The sequence below is a fragment of the Sinohyriopsis cumingii genome, chromosome 7, assembly GCF_028554795.1.
Source record: "Sinohyriopsis cumingii isolate HCF-2022 chromosome 7, ASM2855479v2, whole genome shotgun sequence".
NCBI classification, from domain to species: domain Eukaryota; kingdom Metazoa; phylum Mollusca; class Bivalvia; order Unionida; family Unionidae; genus Sinohyriopsis; species Sinohyriopsis cumingii.
Window position 1 is genome coordinate 75,244,618 of NC_142967.1, and position 7,099 is coordinate 75,251,716.

The 7,099-nt window shown below is 35.7% G+C and overlaps 1 pseudogene; it reads right to left on the reverse strand.

The window, feature by feature from the left end:
• Positions 1–3,360: 3,360 nt before the first annotated feature.
• On the reverse strand, positions 3,361–5,418 carry LOC149795535 (uncharacterized; annotated as a pseudogene).
• Positions 5,419–7,099: the final 1,681 nt, after the last annotated feature.

Genomic DNA, 7,099 nt, shown 5'->3' on the forward strand with positions numbered 1-7,099 from the left:
CTTTCTCGATAGATAATTTCAGGTCCAGTTATCTATAACCTAATCGTTGTCGTGCAAATGTACCGTATCAATAGTTACGTCTTCAGTAAAATGTGAAATGGAAAACAACAATAACAATGGCGACAACAAGAGCTGATAAGGGAGGGGCAACCGGGGACATATACCCGGGGCCAGGGCCAATAAGGGGCCTGGGCCGAACAACACTTTTTAATTTTATAAAAGAAAAAGTAAGTTTGAACACGAACTAGGAGAGGCCCGGATGTTTCTTACCACAGGGCCTGTGGTCGCTCTCTACGGCCCTGGCAACAGCAATACGTTTAATATGCATGCATCGTAATGCCCATACTCGATATCGAAATATTTTCCTTAACATTTCTGGCAAGGGCGTAAGAGTTGCTTCCTATGAAATAGCTTTATAACGATACTATGTATATGGCATGTGCGTATCGTGTATTTCTTATCTTAATATTGGACAATTTTCTCTTTTAGTGACTGCCCGTTTATAGGATGGGGATCTTTACAACGGTGTACAAGTTGCTGAAATGTATTACACACGTACTTACATGCATACCGAGATATCGCAGCACCAACTGACTGTGTGACAATATCTCCGCCCTCCCTCCGCGTAGGGGGATTATCGAATGATCAGCAATGTATTTCATTTATGGATCGACTATCGAATAATCAACATTGTCTATCATTTATCGACAAACAATCGAATATTCAGCATTATGTTTCGTTTATTGATGGTCAAGACATTTCTTTTTCAAAGAATCGTGTCAACTGACCTTGTGTTTGTTTTTACTCTAATAAACGCATTTATATTTTTTTCTTCAAAAAATACAATGACATGATGAGCAACAAGGGAGTAAAGCCCAAGGCACGAATGTAATTTGAAATTATTTCACCAGTCTGTTTTGTAGTTTTGTTGATTAAGTTTATGAGTGATTTTAATCTTCAGTTAATGCTCGTTACAAACGTTTCATAAACCCGAAGAATCAATTTAATCACTTTGTTCACAAAGGATAGCAAAATAAATAATTATTTAACTTGTCCTATTTAAAAGCAATACTCCGGTAGTATCCTTTATACAAAAATATTGGACCTTTAAGATTCACTACAGAACGATTTGAAATATTTTTCAAACGTTATCTTTATTTGGAATATATCAGCATCACAATTCTAATGTCAGTGTATAAAAATATACGAATTGCAAAATGTACAACAATGGACCAGATTCACAATAGCTGAAAATAACGCTTTCGGGTTAACTCGCAATTCCAAAACGAGGCGCTCGCTTCTGGGAGATTTTCACCGTCAAACAGTTAAAAGAAATCTTAAATCTTAACAATGATAGTGGCAGAGGACAAACGGCCGTTATAGTATCGTGTACCTACGTCCAAATTTGCAGGTAAAAGGATTCCTTGCAGTTAACATTATAGGCCTAAGTGTTATGTTGACATCCAAACTTTCACACTGTATGATGGCTTTCCGAGAACGCTAAATGGACTGAAGATGTGTTGAAAAAAAAATATCAGTAATTAATATCTATCAGATTTATGATTATTTAGTAGAGAAAACAAAGACAGCGATGAAAGGAGCTAAGTTTGAAAAACGAAATTGCTTTTGCATTTCTCGTTCGCTGAACGGCTTGTCATTGATATTAAAGTTTCAAGTATAAAATATTTTAGTGTACGTGAAAGGTGATTGCGTCAATAAAAATAAAATATCAAAATAAAGAAAATAATGTTGTTTAAAAATAGAATAACAAAACTAAAGATAAATGTTTTGTTGTTTTTTTAAAAATTAAAATAGCAAAACTATAATGATATTGGAATGAAAGTACCCAAAATACAATTTAATGTTATTTAAAACTAGAATAATAAAACTAAAGAAATGTTTTTGTTTTAAAAAATATTAAATGAGCAAGATTATATTGTTATTGGAATGAAAATACCAAATTACGGAATAATATTATTTTTAATTCAAAACCCAAAACTAATGTGTATTGTTATTTTCATTAAACACCATACTACTGAATAATTTTATTTTAATTAAAATATCATAACAATCTAATAATGCTGTTTTAAATAGACATTTCCATGGTTTGAAACTAACCATAGCTCGTTCGTGAGAGATTAGTAGATTTCACTACAGACTCAAATGTGTACATTGGTATTAGTCTAATGGCATTAAGTAAAATTTTATTTTAAATTCAAATTTGACAGAAAGGGTGGAGACAGCTGCATCTTTCTGAATCTGCAATTATACTGATTCTTTTCCCAATGATTTTAAACACACTATATTAAACCTACATACTTGCAAGCATGTTTCGATAGCTATATTGTGTATACCGCAAAACATGGTTCAACAAATATCATTAAAACATTGTGAAAAACTTGCTGATAAAACAAGTTCTGAGAGAAACCTCTCATTTGCTTGGCTGTTCGTGTTTATTGTTAAGAAAACATTTTTGGGATTATTATTATTATTATTATTATTATTCTGAATGCTTATATTTGTTTATCAACACTCTATGTACCTGCACATAATGTGACGATATTATTCAGACTTTCAACGCCGATGTCCACTTTCAATTCAATATAAAGAACATTTACCCAGCAGCGATAGCCTCATTTTGATATTTAGCGCTCGGTATCATTAACAGCAATTTGTCCGAATTGAGTATTGTGAAAGGGGTCCATTGACACATGAATATATTTATGCGTTCTGGGAAGCATTTAATTTAAACATTTGTATGTTGATAGGTTTCTATTATAACAGATGTACCCCGGTGTACTACGTACACTGTGGAGTTCTGAGGTTGTGGCCCTATTGTGTCTGGTGCTGGTTGGTTCGGACGCAGGTCTGGATTAACCCGTGGACTAACAAGGCTATAGCCCTGGACCCTCATCTTTTGTATGCCATTCTATATACCCTCTAATCCGATACGTAATACACACTAAGGCCATTCCATCCTATTTTCCTTAGCCACACACTTGGAGAAGTTATAGGTTGAACAATAAGAAAGGCACATTCAAATGTCTCCTGCACCCATTCCGCAATAGTGACTACTCTTTGTTTCTGTTAACAACTTTAGCCACCTGTTATTGATGGTCACGAGGAGATCGAAGCATGGAGCTGAATAGTGCTAACGTACAGATTAGGTCAACGAGGGTAATTTCTCATTAGACTTCTGTAACTGGCAAATAGACATAAACAATACTGTATCTTTTGAGTTGTCACTTTGTATTCTAGGAAATACATTTATTTCTTGATTGTACTGAACTTGTTGGTTTCAATTCAATCATTTACAAAGTTTGATTCCACAGAATCGTTACATCTGTTCTTAGCCAACGTTTATATAGGTTCCACTGAACCGCTTTCAGCAAGGTCCTTCGACTTGGAGCATTTGGAAAAGAATTGGTTAAATTTAAATGAAATATCAGCCAGTTTGCCCAGTCTTAATTTAGTTCCTTCTGTTGACATATCTGGAAGCTGAACTACAGTGCTTTCTACATTGGTTGCGTTCTGTTCCTCTAATTTACAGATGCGTTTCAATTTAGGTGAAAGCGAGGTGAATGCGGAGTAAAACGGAAGTAGGAATACAAACCAAAACATAAATACAATTGGATTCGCTGTTTTAAAATATAGGCAGACAGCAATTACCTGTATTAAGGCGTACAGTGAATATCCCCATAAGTGTTTCAGACTGGAAACAAATGGATTTGAGAGTTTGATTTTTTCTTCCACGGCCCTCTGTGGAATCGATTGGACTGTGCCCAAGACATTGTCTATCCAGGACAGGCAAATACGGACTGTACCTACTACAACCTCTGGTGTGAACTGGCTGATTGAGACTATTGTCTCCAAAAGCATGCCCTTATAGTTTTTCATGTTGCATGCTACAAGCTTTGGGAAGATGGCCACCAAGAATATGACGATAATAACGGAAAGGTAAGAATAATGAAGACTGACGCTACAGTGAATATAGATGTACAGCAGCAGCAGTGGTCTCACAAGCATTTGCCGTAAGGCCAGATGAGCAAGGTAGAAACTCACAAAATCAAACTTGCTTGGTGTTCTCACTTTGGTCTTGTTAAAGCTTTGTCCCTGAACTATCTTTTGTAAGAATCTCATTATCCAGCCAAACGTATTTGGCCACGAATGCATGGCGAGAAGAATTTCACCCCTATTCCACATCATTTCGCGAATGTTCCAGGTGATGTAGTTATAACATGGCTCTTGTGATAGGTAAACCTGTCTAACATAGAGAGGTTTCGTAATGGCTCCTACAAATGCATCATGGCTGAGAATGTCCTCTGGAACACGTTCAATCAGGTTGTCTTTGGTATCAATTACGTTGTCAATATACGCACGATTTTGTATCAATGCCTTTCCAAAGAATCTTGATTGACCAAAGACGGCCATAACAGCAATTGTAATCGGTTCATATAAGCCTTGTTGAATAGATTGTAAATGCATGAAAATTGTGTCGTCTGGTTCGCAACGAAGCTTTATTGCTGGCTGAATTATTGCCCTCTCCGGATGTGCTGCCGCTATCTGAAATAGTTCGGTTACTGAACCGCTAGGCACTCCATTGTCAGCATCAAGGACGAGTGTGTAATCAAATTTACGTTCAAAAATATTATTGACATCATCAGAAGCATGAAATAGAGGCTGACCGTAGGGACGAGCACTTTTTCCGTAATATTCCGGATCACAGTAACTGTATGCTTCATAATTTCCTTCTGACAACAACATCAAGTCCTGGTACTGTCCACACATTCGAAGGACACGACTTACACGATGCAGTACCATGAACTCTCGTACATATCTGTCACATATATTATCCAAATATTCCCGAATAAAGACTGGTGTATCTATATTTACGTACATCTGCCAAACATTTTTTAATCGAATAGGATCTATGGATTCATAATCTCTTATCGAAAACGCTAATCCTTCATTAGACAGTTCTTTGTAAATGGTATCTTTATATGCGTTTTGCTTCTCTAACTCATACTTTTTAAGTTCTTCATCGTTTGTTGAGCTCACTAGGACAGCAGAAACGTTTGGTCCAAGGTTACCCATGTATCCTTTGTACATGGTCTCAAAACACTCGTCGATGTCATCTTTGCTTGTTGCCAGAAGGTTGTAGTTCAAAACTGCGGTCAATTGGTCAGCTGGAGCCTTCTCTACTTCACAGCAGTGTCCCCTCACAATGAGTGTCGCAATCGTTTGGACTGTAATTTCTAAAACGGAGACTTGTATAACGCTTAAGAATATTACAATTACGACTCCCTTGACAAAACTATTATGGGACCAATCAACGTTGATGATGTTTAAGAGGACGGTTCATAAACTGAGAGCAAGCCATAATGAAAAGTACAGAAATAGTCGCACAATTTTCCTCATAGTGACAGCAGATTGGAGTTCACCTCTTGCGACTGTACTATCAATTTTCTCTTTACGAAACCTGTAAATAAATAAATAAATAAATAAATAAATAAATAAATAAATAAATAAATCTTGCACAAACATTTTCTGTTGATTGTTACAAAACCATTCTCCTCACAGATCAAATTCTGACCATTCTGCCGATCTGACATGTTTGACACGAACAACTACTTCAAGAATATTTTCTTAGAACATTTGGATTGCAGCACTGCTCACTGGTTCCTAGAAGAATCACGTCAGATTACTGACACAGAACCATAGCCATAGTTTAATTTATTATAAATTTTAACATGAAATATTGAAATATATCAGTGGGAGAAAAATGATATCGCCACAGTGGCAAAGCCATTGTTATCATTACTGTGGCGATAGTGTTTCTGTGGCTGTTATTCAGACCCGTATGTCCATATTTGTGCTTAATTTATTTTCTTCTTATTTTCATTCCTCTCTTTCTCTCTCTCTCTCTCTCTCTCTCTCTCTCTCGATTATTAAGTCTTAAAATGTGTAGTCTGTTGACCCTCTAGTATAAACTTAGGAAGTCGACAAAAAGGCCTCATAAAAAATGCATTATAATGCACTGAAAAGAACAATAAGCAGTCTTCAGCTAACTTTTTATAACTTGTTTTCTGCGCGAATCGTACAAACTGTCAGTGCCTGAACTGATACTATTGAATATTCTTTGTCACGGATGCATACAATATACCTGTTGTTCTCTACGACAAATAATAGAAAATATTTAAGATAAACTCGTGATTAAATATGACAGTAAATTGCTTTATGTAGCGAATATTTCTGTCGTCACAGCCATAATCATGTCTGAAAAGTATGGGGAAATTAGAACTTGATTAGTGTCGATTGAAAAATGAAATCAAGTCATTATCGAAGTTTGGATGCAGTCTCTGTTATCGAAATTGTTCGCAAGCCGACTGACACACATAATTCACGGCTGCGTGCAATAAAAAAAAATAAAACCCCCCAAAAAACAAACTAGCAAGCAAAATCCTTACAAGTAAACTCACAAGCATTAAAATATGTTGTTTGATAATGTTAGGCTCTGAAGTAGGTTGAAGAATTGTCATGTTGCTGTAGTACTCGAACCTGAGTAATGTTTGCTGTATCAATTCGCGCAAGAAAGGTCTCAACAAAAATAAAAAAATGTCTGCATTTTTGCACGAAAACATTAATTCTGTTGACAAAATACATGATTTGAAGAGCTATATGTGCAATCTAAATTTTGGAACTTCTGTTTATTGATACAGTAATGCGACCGTTAATCGCATTGATACTTAATTGAGAATTTTTTTTTTTTAAAGTCGAAACAATTTCGCCACTGGTGACAGTGCAATTCTTCCATATCACTCGTATAGTATTTCCTTACATTAGTAAATATTCCCTCTATCTTAATACTGGGTGCATGTAACGTGACTGTCACTTTGCTTTAGTACAAAACCGTACTGTATTTATAATCTCTGATTCATGTCGGGATTGATAGCTTTAGCAACACAGAAATTCTTTTATTACATATACCATAACACATTTTTCATGAGAAGAAGAAGAAGAAGATGATGATGATTTTTCACCTGATGTTCCACAGTTCAATGCTACGGTAAAATGAACGCATCATCCAATTATATGCGTA